The sequence below is a fragment of the Panicum virgatum genome, chromosome 5K (assembly GCF_016808335.1).
Source record: "Panicum virgatum strain AP13 chromosome 5K, P.virgatum_v5, whole genome shotgun sequence".
NCBI lineage: Eukaryota > Viridiplantae > Streptophyta > Magnoliopsida > Poales > Poaceae > Panicum > Panicum virgatum.
Genome location: NC_053140.1, coordinates 19,678,131 through 19,698,236, shown reverse-complemented (window position 1 = coordinate 19,698,236; position 20,106 = coordinate 19,678,131). Strand labels below are relative to the sequence as shown.

Genomic DNA, 20,106 nt, shown 5'->3' with positions numbered 1-20,106 from the left:
GATCAAACTCAGCTACAAACTCAAGATAGGACCGCCGAGACTGTACGTGGGCCCAACTCTTCTGCACGAAATTAATAATATATACCAATAAGAAATACAAAGAGGGTCAAATAAAGCAACAGAATTGCCAACAGAATAGTACGAGTAGCAGTCATTTCCGTACCTGACGAGCGTACCAGAGAGCCCCCATGGTGGGCCTATCATCCTCGGTGTCACCGTACATATCCGGCTCATACGGTGAGTGGTCGATAATCGGACGACCAATTGCTATCCTCTCGTACGACCAAAGCTGTAGCAGAATCGGACATCCTGTAAGAATTGCGTTGTGCTTATTTTGCACCGATGCCTTGCAGAGGCCACGGTACGTGGCTGCAAGTACCGCTGAACCCCAACTGTATTGAGGCATTTCCTCCACAGCTGCCTCTGCGATCTCCTGTGCGTAAGGCACAAGCACCCTATCCACATAGGCCCCGTGTGAGTTGTTGAACATTATGTATCCAAACAACCACAATAGGTATGCCTCAAGGGATCGAGTGACGCTATCCTCATCAGCATCATGTGCCAAATTGTCGGACTGCATAAAAAAGATAAACATTTATGAGTACAAGATCAATTATAAAATAAAACCATAACTGCAATAGTCAAAAGCATAACTCTAACATTACTCATAATAAAACGAGGTATGTACCTGGAACTGCAGAATTCATGACTTTGGCAGGCCCTGTTGCTTTTGAGTGCTCCTCTACATCAATCGCGATGTCAATATTTGCAAAACGCTCTTCTAGATCGTCCAACCACGTAGACGGAACAACGCGAGGCCCTACGGCATCCCCACTAATAGGAAGACCCAGCAGCATCGCAACGTCCTGTACGGTCGGTGACATCTCCCCACAAGGGAGGTGGAAGGTGTGTGTCTCAAGCCTCCATCTATCAACCAGAGCCGTCAGTATGGACCTGTCCAGCTTTGCTAAACCACTCTCAGCAAGACGACCTATAGTAAGAAGACCAGCCTCACTCAACCTCAAAAGTAGAACGATCAAAGGTAAGTACATTATATAGGAAACGTATACGAAACAAACGTATTCTCATAAACATAATCCGACGACATATCACCTGGGCACTCATCGTGGGTCAACAGGAATCAACTCCGCTGGTGGACGTGGACGCGACATGTTAAGTTTCATGCACTGAACCACTGCAAGAAAGGACCGGTGCGACGAGTCTATGACTCGGTCAAGTAGAGCTGGAGTATCTTCGGCCATACCTAACACAAAAAATATAAGTTTTCTGCATTTTCTATATTTTATCTGAAATTTTCATAAACTTTTCTAGCATTTTCTAGCATTTCCTACAATTTTTGTACAATAAATTTTCATAAATAAATTTTTATAAATAAATTTTTATAAATAAATTTTTCTAACATTTTCTACAATTTTTCTGCATTTTCTACAATTTATCTGAATTTTTCATATACTTTTCTAGCATTTTCTACAATTTCTGAGCTTTTTTAAAAATTTTTCTCACATTAAACAACTAATCAATACCACAAAAATGGTTGGTAAACCTAAATGGTTTTTCTAAAAATGAATCCTAATTCTACATAAATTATAATAAAAATAGTACCTAAATCACTAAAATATCATTACTGCTGCATACACTAATTATAAAATTAAACATACAAAAAATTTAGAATAAGAAAGTTGAGAAATATTTATTACCTGTGGTTCGGATCCAAAATCCGGGAGAGCTTCGCCGCTGCAACTCCCTCCCTCACCCCTCCTCTCTCCCTTCCCCTCTCTGGATGTCGTGGGAAGCAAATGAGGGAGGAGGGGGGAGCTCAGCCTTTTATGTAGAGGGGGGATGCCGCCCCCTGCCGGACGGCTGCCTGGCCTACCGCCCCGCCACTGGGCGGCGGGTACCGGCCGCCCGGCTGCCGGGCGGCGGCCTCCCCCAGGGGCTAAAATGTGATTAAAAATAAATTTTATTTACATTTAGGTCCCTACCGCCCGGCAGTAGGGCGGCAGGGGGCCGGCCGCCCCGCAGCCGGGCGGTAGGGGTACAAAACTGTAAATTATGAAACCGAAAATATATTTATATAAAAAACGATTTTGAAAAATATAAAAATAAAAAAAAAACACCATGAAACACTACTGTAGTAGAGTCCGGCCCACGGTACTCGTAGAGCCGGGCTTGAGGAAAGAATATTAGGCCAAAATATTTTTCTGAACCCAACCCAGAAAGAAGGCCCATACTGTTTTCATGCCTGGGCTGCTTGTGTGCATGAATATATTTAGAAAAAAAAACTATTTTACCTCCCTCAACTATCGCAAAACCGAATATATTTGCTCCCTCATCTCTTTAAAACTAGACACATGATTTTTATGTTTATTTTAGCTGAATCTTTAAATTACAATAAATAAAAAAATCATAAAATAAAAAATCTAATTATGTTGGACTCCAGGTGAGTAAAACTATAAAGTACTTTAGTACAAATTTTTTGTTATAGTTTAAAATATATTTTTTATAATTAATTCATAGCTACAGTTTTTATGGTCTAATTATAGTAAAATTTATAGTGGGTTAATCATTATATGCTTGAGTTGTAGTAAAAATCTCATGGTCATTAAATTAATATATGCCTGAGTTATAGTTACTGGTTTATTTTTTTATGTTTATTTTGGCTGAATCTTTGAAAAATCATAATAAATCAAAAAAATTCAAAAAATAAAATATCATTTTGTTGGACTACACGTGAGTAGATTTATACAGTCAATATATGATATCATATACTTTAGTACAAATATTTTGTTGTAGTTTTAGGTATATACTTTTCGGTAATTAATTCATAGTCTGTTAACCCTCCGATTTGATGTGAAGAGGAAGCAATAACAATATGATGGGATAATAAGATATCTTCTTCGTGAAGAAACTCTGTAGTGAAAACGACATAATTATGGTGATCAGAAGAGTAAGTGATGAGACTTACTTTTATGACAAGTAGTTCATTTGACTTGGCAGAAGCCTCGCTAGTGAGTCTAAAATCTTGATAGGCAGACTTTTGATGACTGAGAGTATAGCTCCAATATGTACTAGGTGCAACATTTACTTATCGATAGTGTTAGGCAATTATCATGCCGAGAGCGCTTGATTTGATGCGCAGCTCTATACTACTACAAAACAGCACATCCCAAATGTCTTATTAACACCATCGGATCGTAATACGAACCAGCGGTGATAGGTACGACAATCATCACCGCCGCCTCGCAATAAGATCTAACGGTGATGCCCACTTATCACCGCCGGCTCATCTTAAGGTCTGGCTGTGATGCCAATGCAAGTTGCCAGCAGGCTACTCCTCTTTGGCTTTCTGATCCCACCTCCTCTCTAACTCTCTCTCTCTCAATCATTTTTCTCCCACCTCCCATTCCTCTTCCCCCAATCCTCTATCTTGTCTTCTCTCTCCCGCCGCCGCCTCCTTCCCCTACCCCTCCTCTCCCCTGCCCCTCCTCCACCGCGCCTCCAGCTCCCATACTCTCTGCGGCCCTGCAAAGGGCCGCATGGGCGGCACAAGGTGCGCTGGAGCGTGCAAACCGAGTGTGCGGGCTGCAGTGGCTTCCCTTCTCTCCGACGGTGGCAGCGCACGGTCCCAAGACTCGGAGCAGCGGCGCAAGGGGCAGCAGGGCTGCAGAGCAGGTGTGGCAGGGCGGAGCAGGTGCGGCTGGCACAGCTGGCGATGGGGGCGGAGCGGGCGCGATAGGGGGAGATAGGGTGGAGTAGTTGGGGCGAGTGGTGGAAGGCATGGCGTCGGAGGTGGCGGAACAAGCGGTGGAGCAGGCGCGGTGGGCATATCTTTTTTGTTTTTTAATCAGCGGTACCACCGGTTGCACACCTCATCACCGTCGAATCTAATCCAACAGTAATTCCAATTTAGACCCGACGGTGATGGGGTCTCTTTAGTAGTGATACAGTTGACCTCCTTACCCGCTTAGGCCATTTGAGCTTCGGAAATGAGTTAGACGCTGTTTGGTCCCCTGAATTTTTGTTACTGCTGTTTGTAATCAGATCTCATAGGCAAAATCCAGAAAGTGGGGCCTCGTTTAGTTGCGGGGTGTAAAATTTTTGAAATAGAATCTTTTCACATTTGAAATACTAAATATAGACTAATCACAAAATTAATTACATAACTCATATGTAAACTGCGAGACGAATTTAATGAGCCTAATTAATTTATTATTAACGCATGATTACTGTAGCAATTTAATGTCTAATCATGACCTAATTAGGCTCATTAGATTCTCTCGTAATTTACGCTATTAGTTGTTTATTTCGTCTAAATTTAGTACTCCATGTATATAAGATTCTCATTTGATGTGATAGATTTGGAATTTTAAATTTTACAACTAAACAAGACCTGGGTCGAAAAGTATGCATGGAGCAGCTTTATAAGAAAGAAAGAAGCGGCCCGGCTGGGGTCGCTGGAAGTTAACTCCACTCGATCAACCAAAGAATTAGGACTCGAAACACAACATGAGCTCGGCGCGAGCTCAGCTCAAATAGCCGAGCTAAACTTCAATTTCTAGTACTCGCTCACTTAACAAGGCCAAGCCAAGCCTCCGGACCAAGCCAGCTAGCCAACACATAGTACAATGCGCACAAATAAGCCATACATGTTCAGCTAAAGTACGAGGGCGCACTAGCAGAAAAATTGTTTAAAATAGCCCAGAGAGTAATGCTTCAAAAAAAAAAAAACAGATTCGAGTAGGCCTTCCAAAACCCTCAGACATGCTTATGATATCTATATTATGACTTCAGCTGGTGAAGACAACGTTTTACATCACTAGATGCCATGACAAGAACCAACCTTTCTACTCTTTCACCTCAACAGATACACCAAAGCCTCAGGCCAGAGGTGAAAACAAGAGTTCACTCCAACAACGCAAGCGACAAGATCATGCCATGCCTCAAGCCCGACCTCATTGCAGTCTCCACTTCGCCGTATGGAGAGCTACAGACCACATGAATCATCAGCAGGGAAGATGCACCAAGGCGCACAATAGCAGTGCAGCCAATTGACTGAAACTCCAGCGACCCTGATGACTGCGCCTAATATCATGCTGACAGGACCTGACCAATGATGACTGCGCCTGAGACCAGGCTGACCGGACCCGACCATGACAGAGTAACATGACTCTCCCGACGTTGCGATCGAAACGCCGCAATGCAAATGGCCAGTGCCCACATTCAACTTCCAAATGAACACCCGACAATCTGTGCCACAGGGCAATAAAGCATCACTTGATCTGAAAAACTTACAGAGACAATTCGAATCACCAGTGAAGAGAAGCATACCTTCATCCAAAGTTGAAACCATCCAGTGGGGCATTACCCTCTGAGGGCATGACATCATCTTCCTCTACCCAGAACGTCTCAAGCAAGAAAGTCGCCATCTGATATATCATATCATCGTCATGGTTCTGGAGGTCCACAATCTTGTCCAAAGCATCAGCATCTTCAATCATCTGTGCATACATGTTGGCATGGCAAGCCCCCAAGGACTTTTCTGCCTCCCCAACCTTCAAGACATTCACAAGGCCCTCCAAACAAACCTTCAATATACTAGGGTCAGAATAACCAAGGAAATCACAAAAGGCTTTGATGCAACCATGGTCTACAAGATACCTAGCAACAAATGACGTGTTAATAAATTGGCAATTCATTGCGTAAGTTCACAGAAGCACAAAAACAAAGGAGAACAGCTAGCATACTTTATCTGATCATGTGTCCCACCAGATGTGGCATTACTAATTGCCCAAGCAGCCTCATTTCTGACAGCGCACTCAGCAGTACGCATCAGATGCACCAAAGGACCAACAAGGTTTCCGTTGATCACAGCCTAGAAGATGAGTAAAAATAAAAGTTAGACTTCAGTAAACTATAATCAGCAAACAAAAATTGAATTTAACATGGACCCCCCCAATGATACATGGCAGCTTCACAAATTTCACAATTACCTCTGTTTAGTAGCTCTACTATGTCCAAGCCTATCAATTTGCCAAACAACAATGTTTAGTGAGGTTTACAAACCTGAATCTGCTCCTGGTTTCCAGCTGTGATGTTGGAGATTGTCCAGCAAGCTTCTTTTTTGACATTTTTCTTTTGATTTGTTACCAGAAGATTTAAAAGGTAGGGAAGTGCTTGATGATCAACAATGCACTGAAGAAGGAAAAAAGCACAATTATGACATGAGTATACAGCAGAAAAGATAATCAAGGGTAACATAAAAATCCAAAACAAAATACAAAAGACAATTGCAGCAGCGTAAGTGCATAGAATGGGTACATCAGTTCAGATGAGTGCAGTACCCAAATAAAATGAAATGATGAACCAAACTGAGCTGTGGCATGAACCAGTTTGGTAAATAGAAGAATGATAAAGGAATACAAACCAGGTAGCAACAAACTGGAAGAAAACAACTAATTTACCAAACTATCAGGATGCTATTGCACAAGTTGCACTACTATCTAGAATTCTAGATAAATATCGTTCTACTTTTTAGTTTTATGCTCAAATTTGACATGATTTATTATCTTGGCTAAAATACTGCTAGAGATATACTAAAGGTATATCTGGTATGACAATGTTGGAAAGAAAGAATACCTGAGTATTGCTTCATCCCCCTGAGGCAATGCTACCAACCACACGCAGAGAAGGAAAGAACACCGAAGGTGAAGGATGGCTAAATTGATACGTAGCTTGTGCATTAGACTTTTCATATTTCTCAAACAAAGTCTAAAGTATTAAGTTTAAAAGGAAAAACTTACCTAAGGAGCTCAACAAGTCTAGGGCATGCTCCAGTTTCAATCACAGCTTGGACATTGGTACTGTCACCTCCAAGAGACAAGTAAGAGAGTGCCCAGCAGGCATCACTAAGGACATCCTCGTCTTCAGAGTGAATGAGATGTCGCAAAACTAGGAGTGCCGGCTTCACCTGCTCAATCACAAAACCAATCAACCATCAGTCATTAAACAACATATATGGCCAATACATCATCAGAGGACATCCATACATGTTCAAAGTTGGGCTTTCCACGGCAAAGGTTACTGAGGCACCAGGTACCATTCCTCAGCAATGAGGCTCTGGGGTTCTCATTAAGCAGCTGAAGTAATGGAAAGAGTGCGCCGTGTGCAAGCACAACGTCACGGAATTCTGCAGTGTCACCAGCCACGTTTCCCAGGGCCCACACAGCCTACAAAATCGAAACAAATCATGCTTTTAGACTTCCCCATGGGCCCATGCTGCTAATAATATGGAACGTTTGCAAATTGTAAATGGCAAAAGTTTGTTTTCTATCATGCCTGTTCACGGACATCTTCACTTGGTGAGCTGAGGAGCTTCACAAAGCTGGGTACGGCACCGGTATTAACAACCAGCATGGTGTGCTCGGAAGTTCCAGAGGCAATGTTAGTGAGAGCCCATGCGGCCTCAAACTGCAGCCGCAACAAAACAAGAAAATAAGTTAACGATTCAATATAAACAATTTGGGATTTACACCACATAATAGACCTTTTTCCTTCTATGTAAAGTTATGCTAACACCATTATAATCTTCAAGCAAGTAAAACCACATTGTTATGTTTGCAAAGCAGCAACTGTACGACTGATTTTGAGTTTACAAGTATACTACCAGTTCAACCCAACTCGAAATAATTCCTATATACTGCAATGCAGTAATACAGCGATTGTGAAGTCTTAAGGCACGAGTTCCTATCAGAACAACGACATTCATGTCAAAAGTACTAGATAGGCAGAATCACTACGCATACCTGGAGCTCAGGGTAGTCCTCCCTGGAAAGCAACCGTACCAAGCAAGGCAAAGCTCCACAGTTAATCACCTCCTGAATTAGGGGGTACCGATCTGATACATGGATCCATTGTTAACGATCAGAGAAGATATGAACATATATTTCAGTTTTTGCACCACACAGTAGAAATTGGACGCAAATTCAGCAATACCAGACAAAAATGTTCTCTACAATTTCAACAGAACTCCGACAAATTTTATTCGATGCAAATGAAAAGGGAGGGATGGGAGAATTCAGTGGAAAGGAAAGGAACGCACCAATCGAGAGCATTTTCCTGAACTCCCTGGCCGCCTCAAACTGCGCACTCTGCTGTCATCCGAGTGCAACCCCGCCACCAACTGCGGCAGATTCGCCAGCTACACCAACGCGAACGCATAGGGAGTGGGGAACAAAGATTCATGAAAACGAAACGGAGTGAAAACAAAATTAAACCTCGTCGAACGAAACGAAAACCGGCAACGGCGAACCCACCATCTTCCCGAGGGCCGCCGGGTGCGCGAGCGGCGCCGCCTCGGGGCCCCCGCAGTGCTTCCTCCGGAGGGCGCCGCTACGGACCTCCTTGTGGAGGCCGTCCATGAAGCTGACGCGCCGCCGCCGCCCGTCGGCCGCGCTCACCGACGCCTTGAAGCTGCTCCGGCAGTGCTCCGCCTGCTCGGTCGGCCGCAGCGACATCCTCGACCGACGCCCCGCACGCTCCGATCCTCTGCTCTCCTCCCCTCTCGCCCCGGAACCCTAGTGGCGGGCTGGCGGCAGAGAGAGAGAGAACGCGAAACCTAGGCGCGGCGGTTTACGGTTATGGAAGTGGAGCCGGGGAGACCGTGCGGAGCGTGTCCTCCGCCGTCCGCGGGTGCCGCATTTATGTCATGGTAATAATGGGCCCTGAAACGAAAGGGGCTCCGATAATAAGACTTACAGGTGGGCCGTGTGGGTCGGGCTCCAGCGCTTTTTTCATTTTTATATTTAAAAAAAATAAAAATTCAAAAATACATGCCGAATAGGGAAATTTTCAAAAAATGAGTGCCTGTCACCCATCCAGTGGGCGACAGGACCTAAATATAAAAAAAATTTACATTTAGGTCCTAGCGCCCAGGGCGCATTAAACAGTGAAATTGTAAAATTGATATAAAATCATAGAAAAAAATACAAACTCAACTGTTCTGGATTCTATGAAACAAGATCTACAACTTTTGTTACATAAAGTTTTTCATTTGATCAATTTATCTTGCTCTATTTTAAATACCAGTTTAATGCACTTTTATTTAAATCTCAAGATCCATCCTTTGGATGCATGTCATCTTTGACCAGAGTGTTACATATGATGAGCATAGGTTTGTACAAAATTGGTAGGCCCAGAAAACATTTCTAGAATAAGTTTTTTAAATCAGATCTTGCAATATGTCTAGTTTAAATGAGTTATTTATCCGTGTTGCTATACTGAGTATTAGAAGCCATAACTTTTACAGTACTATTATTTTATTTCCTAAGAGCTATAAAAAAATTTGATAAATTTTAGATAAGCACAACTAGACCAAATGAATTATTTCAGATTTTTCCAGGTACAAGAACTATTTTTCTTGATTTAGATACATTGATCAAATGAAAAACTTTATGTAACAAAAGTTGTAGATATTATTTCATAGAATCCAGAACAGTTGAGTTTGTATTTTTCTGATGTTTCTACGATTTTATATCGATTTTATAAGTTCACTGTTTAATGCGCCCAGGGCGCCAGGACCTAAATGTAATTTTTTTTACATTTAGGTCCTGTCGTCCACTAGATGGGCGACAGGCACCCTGTCACCCATTTTTGAAAATTTCCCTATTTGATATATATTTTTAAAATTTTGTTTTTTTAATATAAAAATGAAAAAATGCCGGGCTCCAGACAAAGATCGGTGGAGAAGCCTGCTTGCGTTGATTTTTCAAAAAAAAAACAATTTCCTGCGTACTCGGGCCACGAGAATATGGATGGCAGCAGATCGGGTTCAGGGCGGGTATCCACGGATTTTCGGGTTTCGAGTTCGGTTTCTAGTTTTCACCTGCGGATTTTCGGGTTCGAATACCTGAAATATTTCGAGTTTGGGGCGGATCTTTAAATACACCCGCGGAGCTCCATCGGATACCCGAAAATTTGAGATCCATTTTAGAACCCTAACTATAAAACTTCCTCAGTCCTCACCCCCTCCCCTCTCGGATCCCCCCGACGGCCGTCACTCGGATCCCCCCGAGTCCTCACCCGAGTCCCCGATCCCCCAGTCCCCCTGCTTCCCGGATCCGGGATCCCCCCGAGTCCCCGACGCCAACGGCCGCCCGACACGGCGACGGCACGACGCCCCGACCCCTCTGCCCCCGCACCGCACGCATCCCCTCCCCCTCCCGCGCCGCACCCATCCCCATCCAGCCACCAGCCCTGCTACCCACGACGGAGGCCGGGCGGCTGGAGTTCGACGCCGCCGCCCGCCAGCACCGATTCGCCGACCTGTCACCCGCGCAGCCCCGCCCTGCGCCCCGCTCCGCCTCCTCCTCCTGTGACGGCACGGCACGGCACGGGCGGCTCAGCACCGCACGGCTCCCAGGCACGACACGGGCGGCCCCGCACCGCACGGCGCCCCTGCGGCTGCGCCGCCGCGGCCAGACGCGGGCTTAGCGCCCAGCCTGCAATCTCGCCGGCCTCGCCAATCCTTGAATCAAGCAGGTCAGGAGGTACGGCGACATATCCTTCCCCTGGAGGCCTGGATCTTGAATTTCATGCTTCATCTAAGTGTCAAGCAGCCCGTGATTTAATCATGCAGTATGTGTTTGTTTGCCTTTTTTGCATTTGTCAGGAAGTGAGCAATGTCGGCTCCTGGTGCTTCAAGTGGATCTCAAGCTGCTGCTGCATCTCAATCTGTTGGTTCTCGTCCTCAATCTCGTCCACGCCCTGTAGCCAATTCAGCAAGAACAACACAACCATCCGATTCAGCAACACCGGCAAGTGATTCTGCAACTGTAGGTAATACTGATGTGGTAGAGATAGAAGATGATGCCCCTGCTGCTAGAAAAAGGAAGCTAAGATCTAAAGTATGGAAATACTATGATTTGGTTAGTGTAAATAGGGTTTGGAAAGCAAAATGTCATTGGTGCAAAAAATATTTAGGTGGGGAGACAAGAAATAGTACAATTCACTTGAAGAATCACCTTCTAGTATGTGATGACAGAATTACTAGAAAAGGTTTAACACAGTCAACTCTTAAATTATCAACAAATCCAAAAGATGGCACGGTCACATTAGAGAAGTATGTGTTTGATCAAAATGTTGCTAGAAAAGAACTTGCTTTAATGATTATTGTCCATGAGCATCCTCTTTCCATGGTGGACCATATTGGATTTTGCAAGTTTTGTACTGCATTGCATTCAGCATTCAAGTTAGTGTCTAGAAACACAATTAGGAAGGATATATTGGATACTCCCCCCGTTTCAAATTATAGGTCGTTTGACTTTTTTGACATCAAGTTTGACCATTCGTCTTATTCAATAAATTTATGCAAACATAGTCAAATTTAAACTATTCTTCAAGAACTTGTATCAATAAAGCAAGCCACAACAAAAAAAGCGATGTTTTGCACAAATTTTTGAATAAGACAAGTGGTCAAACTTGAGGTTGAAAAAGTCAAACGACCAAAAATTTAGAACGGAGGGAGTATGTATCAAGTGCAGAAGCAATCTATGGTGAATTATATCAAGAAATTGAGTTCTCGTGTTGTTGTTACTACGGACTTGTGGACAGCAAACCATCAGAGAAAAGGTTACATGGCAGTCACAGCTCATTTTCTAGATGATGATTGGAAGCTAAAAATTTTTCTTATTAGGTAATTATAAATCACAGCATTTTGTGTTCTTGTATTATGCAAATTGTCCACCACAATCACTTATGATATCTTATTGTTGTAGGTTTATTTATGTTCCAGCACCACATACAACGGAGGTCATAAGTGATATAATTCTACAAATATGTGGTCTCATTCCATATAAGTTATATTACTAATTTGTGAATATATCAATGCAGGATCTCAGTCTACTTTCGTTGGTGCTTTGATGACTTGTCTTGATGAAAAAGATGAAGAAATAGTATTGCTGTCATTTGCTTATGTATTCAACTTATGAATATACTTATATACAATGCGATGAACATTTGAGTAATGAGTTAATCTCTATATTTTTGTTTGATTCCACCATAATTGATGAATGAATGAAAATGATGAGCTCTGTAATAATGTTATTTGTTTGGAGGCCTAGTGGTTTACTGTTATTTGTTTGGTGAACCATGGATGTTGATTTGTATTGTTTCACTTGTATTGAACTTTGGAGTGCTCCCAGTGTGGTGCTACTTTGTTTGTAATAATCTCAACTGTTTGACTGTTTGTAATAATCTCACTGTACTATGTCTTGCTGGGATGTTGTTGCTGTCATGTTTGTTGGATTGTTCTGCACTTTAGCTGTCCATGCTTATTGGAAACTTGGAATTGGTGTTGCTGGTTTGTAAAAAAATTTCGGGTTTCGGATTATCCGTTCGGTTTCGGTTTTGGGCATGAATTTGTACCGGAATTGGAGTTCGGGTCGGGTTCGTGTTTCGGTTTTGGGTGTCCAAATACTCCACCCGAACCGAACCCGACCTATTACCATCCTTACACGAGAAGCAACACCGCCCTTGCTTGTCAAACACATACTCCCTCCTTCCGTTCTAAAATGTAGATCGTTTTGACTTTTCTAGATTTATATATTTTGCTATGTATCTAGACATATACTATATCTAGATGCATAGTAAATACTATAAATTTAGAAAAGCCAAAACGACCTATATTTTAAAACAGATGGAGTATAAAACAAGGGCATCCGCAGCAGCGATTCCATGCATAGAAAAAAAAATTCAGCCACCTATGCTTCGAGTTGAGTTCTTCAGAAATCGATTCATGCTTTTTGCAGTGATGTGGTGCCCACATCCAACCATGATCCACCCTCTTTTCTCACTGGATATTGATTTTTTATTTGCAGTTGCTCTCGGTGCGCTCAGTTCAAGGGGTTGGATTCAATTTTTTATTTGCTATATGAACTGATGCAAAGATATGCATTGACTACTCTCTCTCTCTCCCCCCTCTATGCTTCGATATACTCCGGTGATCAAATCGATTCATACTGCTGTCACGCAAGCCCATACATCGCTTTTTCTCCCGCACCGGAAAAGCCCTAAAGGTAGTTTTCATCCTCAGCGCCCCTTGTCCTGAATAGCAGAACAAGTGATGTTCCATTCTTAGAATAAATAAACACAAGCCAGACTTAGAAATAGAGATAAGGGCAATGTTTAGTTTCTACAGAAAAAATTTCACGAAAAGAGAATCTTATATGCATAGAGTATTAAATGTAGTCTATTTGCAAAACTTTTTCAGAGATGGGTGTAACATTTTACGACGAATCTAATGATAGTAATTAATCCATGTGCCGACCGACAGGGAAATTATCATTCATTCATCAGAGAAAATAAAAATATTGAATAAAATATAATCAGATTAGATTTGATACAGATTGGCAGACGATATTGTTCATAATGGCACATAAAACCCACATTCACCATTGCATAGATATCATAACATCATGTCCAAATGTTGTTGGCATCAATCAATACACGGTTAGCAAAATAAGCAGCCCATCAAACCCCTAAACTTCTAACATAGTACTATCTAGAGTCATACTACCAATCGACCAAAGTGCATGCATGCATATATAGGCGCAGCACTGCAAAAGATGAACTGTGAGTTGTGATTCTATTTTCAAAAGATGGAGCTGCACCATCAGATATTGCATTGCTTCCACTCTAATCAAGTTGCATCATCAGACAAAGCATTGTTTCCACAATGCTGGTTGCTGCCATGAGTGTTATCAATGTTTGTGCCGCCGAGGTCCTCACCATTGTGGCCATTAACATCCATGTTGTTAGGGGACTCCGAGCCAACATGAGATGAACTTGTTGCCTGCTTGTGAATGACACTTAGATAAGCATGGTTGTCTTAGGCAAATATAGTGTAATGCAATTCTTGACAAAAAAAATGCTATGTAACTAGTTGATGAGAATCACAGATGTAACTATATGCTCTATTTGTTTTGACTTACCTGGAGCCTACCACATACTACTAGCTACTCATGATTAAAGCATTCATATCTACCTTACCATAATATCTGAACTAATGCAAGTTAAGTCCAGACGCAATGCTAGAATTAACATGAGGCCACTTCCTCACTGCTGGAGAGTGTGTTGTCATTCTGAATACCACAAAGTTGCAATTTATTACAAAATATGCTTGGTCTATACAATAATAGTGCTAGGTATTCTACTGAAAAGAAACATTTTGCCTCGGACACTCACAATTGCTTGGACAGCTGATAGACGTCTTTGCAGATGATCTGGTATTTCCTTTCCTAAGTCCTGATAAAGTCCCAGCAGTGAAAGCATGTATATAATTCAGAACAAGAAAAAAACATCAATTGTAGAAATATGAACATATGGAATAACTATATGTACCAATATCAAATTTGTAGCAATATCCTTTGCACGGTTGTCTCGTTGCAGACTTTCATTTGCATGCCGTAAGCGTGCCATTTCTCGAGCCATGCTTTGCATAGACACTGAATTTGATGGATGTGACCTATTTTTCTTTGCAGCAGCCATGACATCAGCTGCCCTAACAGCACCATTTCCTATGGCAAAACGTCCATGCGGTGTACCACCAGCTATGTCATACAACACCTTCCCATTCAACCGTGGCTCCTGCTGTGGCTTCGGTCGCCGTGGCTGCTGCTCTTCCCCTTGTTCTTCACCTTCCAGTTCCATGCCCTCATGATTGTCATCCTCTTCTGTCCGTGAAATGCTCCGAACACCTGCAATGTAGTCATCCTACAAACAATCTTTGTTCAAGCATTTTTTTTATGGAAACAGGAGGGGCATGCCCCTACTGTTGTTCATGCATTGTAAAGGAGTACTGGTGTTGAACTTTCAGAAACTAAACAACATTGAATGCTAAAATAATTGCACTATGTCTATGCATGTATGAGTATCATTGTGGCACAATTATTCATATCAGCATGCATGTACCTACATTAGTGATCAAAACAGCAAGAAGTTTATGTATAGAGCTACACAGTTCCATAGTATATATCAAACAATCAAACAATCATTTGGAAGCTTAGAATCCGGGGGAAGGAGTTCATGTATTATCCCTATGATATCATTATATTCTGCAATAGACATATTGTATCGTGACTTCACTGCAAGCAACCGAGCAACAGCAGAAAGGCGTGAGTGTGTGGTTTTCTCATGCACCAACTCATCTGCACTAGCAACCATGCTATACAAAGCTTGGGCATATTCTGTTGGTACATCATCTATTTCAGGTGGTTGTTCCCCAAAAAGATCAACCAGCATTTGATCCATTTGGTCGGTCTCATCAAAACCCTCCCCATGTGCTATGGTGCCCCAACTGTCATGCCTATCAACCCTCTCACCATGCTCTATCCATACTTCATAGCCTTCCTTGAAGCCATGCTTACACAAGTGTATCTCTACGGTAAACCTTTTGTGCCTAAAGTAGTTGCGGCACATGGCACAAGGACACTTAATGCTATCATTTTCAGCTACACCCGGAATTGAAAATGCATGATTCAAGAACTAAGTGGTTTGATCAATCCAATCATTAGAGGGTGCTTTACCACGCTGCCAACCACTATACACCCATGCACGCTGTGACATGATTGAGCAGGAAAAACTGCTTTACCTTAAGTGAAAGGGCGAAAACCAGCTCTGAAAGATTCTTGATTAAGTCCATTGCAGTTTCCCACCAGCTGGCTCGTCCAGTCCTTGTTCAGCCACAGATCTAAATACAATGTACAAAGAGCAGCAGATCAGCACCTCCAGAATAATATCATGTGAATATTATAACAGAAACTATGGTGAAGTAATTAAATTAATGAGGCATCACAGCTATATATCACTACTACATTGTACAGACCAGAATCTAGCTAATATGGGAGCAACAATACAACAAATTTTAGGGGAAATACATGGATTTGTTACCTTAGCAAGATTGGAAGCAAGGAAAACCAGTCACAAGCTGTGCATCGGGCAAGCTCCAGGGAGGGACCAACAGAGACCTCGTCCAAGACCTATCGCTGGGAACAACGGCGGCTGCGGATGGGGGAGGCGGCGGTCAGACTTGGGTCGTGGAGGTCGGGCTGGGACTCGAGGTGCGAGAAGGGAAGGGCACGAGGTGCTCGTGTAGGAGGGGGCGAGCGGGGGCCAAGCCTGGCGGTGGACGCGCTGGTGGAGGAGGGGGCGAGCAGGTCGCCAAGCCCGGCGGTGGTGGCGCTGGTGGAGGAGCTGGGGAGGAGGCCGGCGTCGCCAGGGCGAGCAGGTCGCCAAGCCCGGCGGTGGCGCGCTGGTGGAGGACGCCAGTGGTGGAGGCGCTGGGAGGAGGCCGGCGTTGGGGGGAGAGGGGGTCGCGGCTCGCGCGATGCCCCTGGCGGTGCTGGGGCAGGGATTGGGCTAGGGTTTAGTACCCCTTCGTTTTTTATTCGTTCTCCCGCTCTCTTGCTTCTTCTTTTTTCTAGCAAACAAGCGCGCCAACTTGACTGAGCGGCGCCACTGGGAAAAAATTGAGCGCGTAAATGAAATTTGGACCAATTTTTCTGTGTGTTCACAAATTTCCCTGTGAGTTTTCACAAAACCGACAAAACAATTCATTATTTCCCAGTGTGCTCGTCGATTTCCCTGTGTGCTTGTCTATTTTCCTGTGAGTTGTCACAAAAACGACAAAGAAATTGATTTCCCCTGTGTGTTCAGCTATTTCCCTATTGTAACACCCCGGTGTTAATTTTTGGTGCTAATCATGTGTTTAGTCGCTAATTAGGGTTAATCACCATCATTAGCGCTAATCGAGTTCGCTTAGTAAACATCGACTTAGCTACGTTCGCTCTCATTTTTCTCCCTAATCCGAGCTTCGAATCAACTTTCGCCCAAAAGCAAAGTTGTAGATCTTTTCTTCCTCTACAACTTTTATTTTGGCCAAATTTCAAGTTCCTATATGGAATTTTGAGTTTCAATTGGTCAAAGTCCGGTAAAAAATTAGTCAAAACGATCACTGTGCTACACGGTTCGTCACTGTGCTTGCCGCGACCGGCGATGCGACGGCGCCTCCACGTGTCGCGCACACCGACGATCCTCACCATCCGTATGCGCCGCCTTATCCGCTCCCAGCGCCTTCCCTATCCAGTTCTACCCCCTTCGTCCTCGTCAAGCCGAGCCCGAGCACGAGCGGAGCTCGTCACCGTTCGCCACTCCGACCACCCCCTCGCCACTCTGCTTCGATTCCTCGCGCCCCAAGCCGAATAACCTCGCCTTCCACCTCCACCGCCACTCTCTGAGCCCGTTCGTGCCGCTCCCTGACCGGAATCGGGCCCGCAGACCGACGGCCGCCATTGCCGCCACCGGAGCTCCGCCCCCTCCCGTCGAACTTCCTCTCCCGGCCCTCCTTAGCTCGATTCGAGCGCACGGTGAGGTTCCTCGCGACCTCCTCCTCCTCCCCGACCTTTTCCCCCTTGGATTTCGCGACTGCCGGCGCCGGTGCGCCGCCGTGGCCGCCTTGTGCCGCCGCCTGTGCCATCGCGGGCCGCCCTGACGCGGGCTAGCGCCGCGCCGCCACGTGCCCCAGGGCCGCCTGGGCTCCCTGGGCGCGAGCTCGCCCCGCCCCTCCGCCAGTCTTGGCCGCCGCCGGCGGAACGCCGCGCGCCGCCGCCGTCCCTGCCCTTGCGCGCCGCCGCTGCTCCGCGTGGGCCTCCGCCCCACTCCGCGCGCGCCCCGCTGCCGCCTGGCCGTGGCCCGCCCCGCTGCGGCGCCGGCCGGACCCCGCCGGCGGGGAGACGCGGCGCCGCCGCGGTGCCGCCCATGGCCGTGGCCACGGCCATGGCGAGCACACGCGTGCAGGCGAAGCAGGGGAGGGGGGCGGGCTGGGCTCCCTGGCCGGTGGGGCCCAGTCGTCAGCCCCCCTCTTTTACATTTTTGTTTTCCATTTGCATTTATTTATTCGGATGAAAACTTTAAAAATGTGTAGAAGAAAAATGATAAAAATTCAAAATAAATTTTCTTAGGTTTCTAAAATCGAGATCTTCAGAAGCAAAATACTGGTGCATGGGAAATGTCACTTTTGCCCCTGCTAAAATTTTGGTTTGTACGTAAGCTAGTTTAAATTGTCCCTGCTGTTTGGGTGCTCTAAAAATTATGAAATTTATTCAGTAAATTAATTTTTGTATGTGTAGTTCACTAAAAAATTTTCAGGTGCATAGCCTATGTGCATGTTTGTGGATCTTTTGTTGCTCATTTTATTTTGCTAGGGCAAAAATAAATGTTTTCCTTTTTGCAATAAAAGTTAATAAATTTTCTTGCATGTGTTGTCAATGTATTTTCATGCTAGTAAAATGTTGCTACTTTATTCATGTCAGCAAGTTGAGTTCTTGCGTGTTTCGCTCCTAGCCGCAATTTTCCTTTTTGCGCTGCCAAATAATCTTCCTTTCGGTGTTATCCCTGCATCATGAGCACTTGTGTCATTTCATTGCACCATTTTAATTATTGCATGGCATCCTTTTTCATACGTGTAGACGTCACAAGCGAAGCCGTCTACGAGTTGGTCGCTGAGCCGATCCAGGAGCCACAAGCAGGGGAACCTCAAGCCGAAGCAGCCGTCGAGCCAGATCCAGAAGTCGCTAACCCCGCTGACTGGCAAGGCAAGCCCCGGAGCATGACCCTTATTTTAATTACTCCATGTTATATTTAAAGTATTGTGCATTTACGTTCAAGGAATTGATTGGAACCATAGATGTAAAATCTTGGATACCCAGTGTCTTTACTAGTTCAGTTATCGCTGGCACTACTATGCTTAAGTAAACTCGGTAGAAGACGGGTGATTTCCTGTCACCCGCGAGATATAGGGTTGTTACTTCAGGCAGTTATATGAGAAATAATGCTATGAGAATGGAAATGGAGACTGGGCGGAGAGAAAGTTGGACATGACCATGGAATAAAGGAAAGTTGAGTCTCCGCCTGTGTCGATTGAGGACCGTACCATTGCTGGCCGTGCTGACCAAGTTTGAACAGTACTAACCACATGCCGGAAGTAGGAGGTAGTCGAAACCGGTAAGCTCAGTACCATATGTGCACCGGTAGGCGGACTTGATACTGTCTTCACTAGTGGAGCTAGTATACAAACTCATGGCTGACCCTTCGTTGGTATCGGTAGGGCTAGCAGTCCCGGGTCGCAGGGCAGTTCGGCTGTTCGGTGTGTATATGTGAAGGGTTGCCACGTAGGGTCCGACGGGGCCTATATGTGATGTGTGTGTTAGGTCCACCTTGCAAGGTTAAATCGGATCGATTCGCCGTGACTCGCGGTTATGAGAACCTTGGTCACTTCGTCGCATCGTAGTAAAGAAGTGGAATGAGTCTGGAATGGAAAAATGGAGTTGTATGTTGCTAAAGATTAATGTGATCAACCATGTATGCTCTAGAGAACTAGGCAAACCTAAGTTATAGCGGTCAACTCAATTGGTGCTAAAATATTGAAAGTAAGGATTCAATATTAGCAACTTTTCAGCAAAATAACTCCAGAGCCAAACAGCTTTGCATGTCTAGATAATGGGCTAAGTATACCCATAGACGGGTAAGTCTTGCTGAGTATTAGAATACTCAGGCTTGTTGTAATATATTTTTAGCAGGATGCGTTCCGAAGGACTTCGAGGAGATCTGCGCCTCGTGGATCTGTCAACCACTTCCTCCGGGTTGGTCGGTCTAGTGAGTCCCGTCTTCTCCGTGAAGTTCGGGCAGGTGAGCCTCACATCAGTGCGCAAGATGTGAAGCTCGTCTTCTGTCGTCGACGTTATCTATCGTTTTGTATTTTGAAGCTTGTTTTAAACTCTAAATTACTTTCCGCTGCGTTTGAACTCTGAGGTTTGAATTGTAAAACTAGCTTGTAAACAATTGCTGTAGATTAAGTTGGTACTTCTGTTTTAAACTCAGGTTCTGTGCTCGTCTTTTGGCAAGAGTTCCTTTGTAATCGATCCTGGTTACAGCATGCGGTCTGAGTATACTGGTTGAGTGCAGTAATTCTGGTTTAAGGTTAAGTGTCAATTATTGCACTTGATTGGTATTATTTGGACTGTTCTGTGACAGCTG

General features: G+C 44.4%; 1 long non-coding RNA gene and 1 pseudogene across 1 annotated transcript; both read right to left on the bottom strand.

Annotated features, from left to right (window-relative positions):
* Positions 1-4,759: 4,759 nt before the first annotated feature.
* LOC120706851 lies at positions 4,760-8,685 on the bottom strand (annotated as a pseudogene).
* Positions 8,686-14,420: 5,735 nt separating this feature from the next.
* On the bottom strand, positions 14,421-16,240 carry LOC120710584. The gene is made up of 3 exons (XR_005689942.1): positions 15,964-16,240; positions 15,665-15,763; positions 14,421-14,787 (listed from the first exon to the last, which is right to left on the bottom strand). It is a non-coding gene; the product is annotated as an uncharacterized LOC120710584 (long non-coding RNA).
* Positions 16,241-20,106: the final 3,866 nt, after the last annotated feature.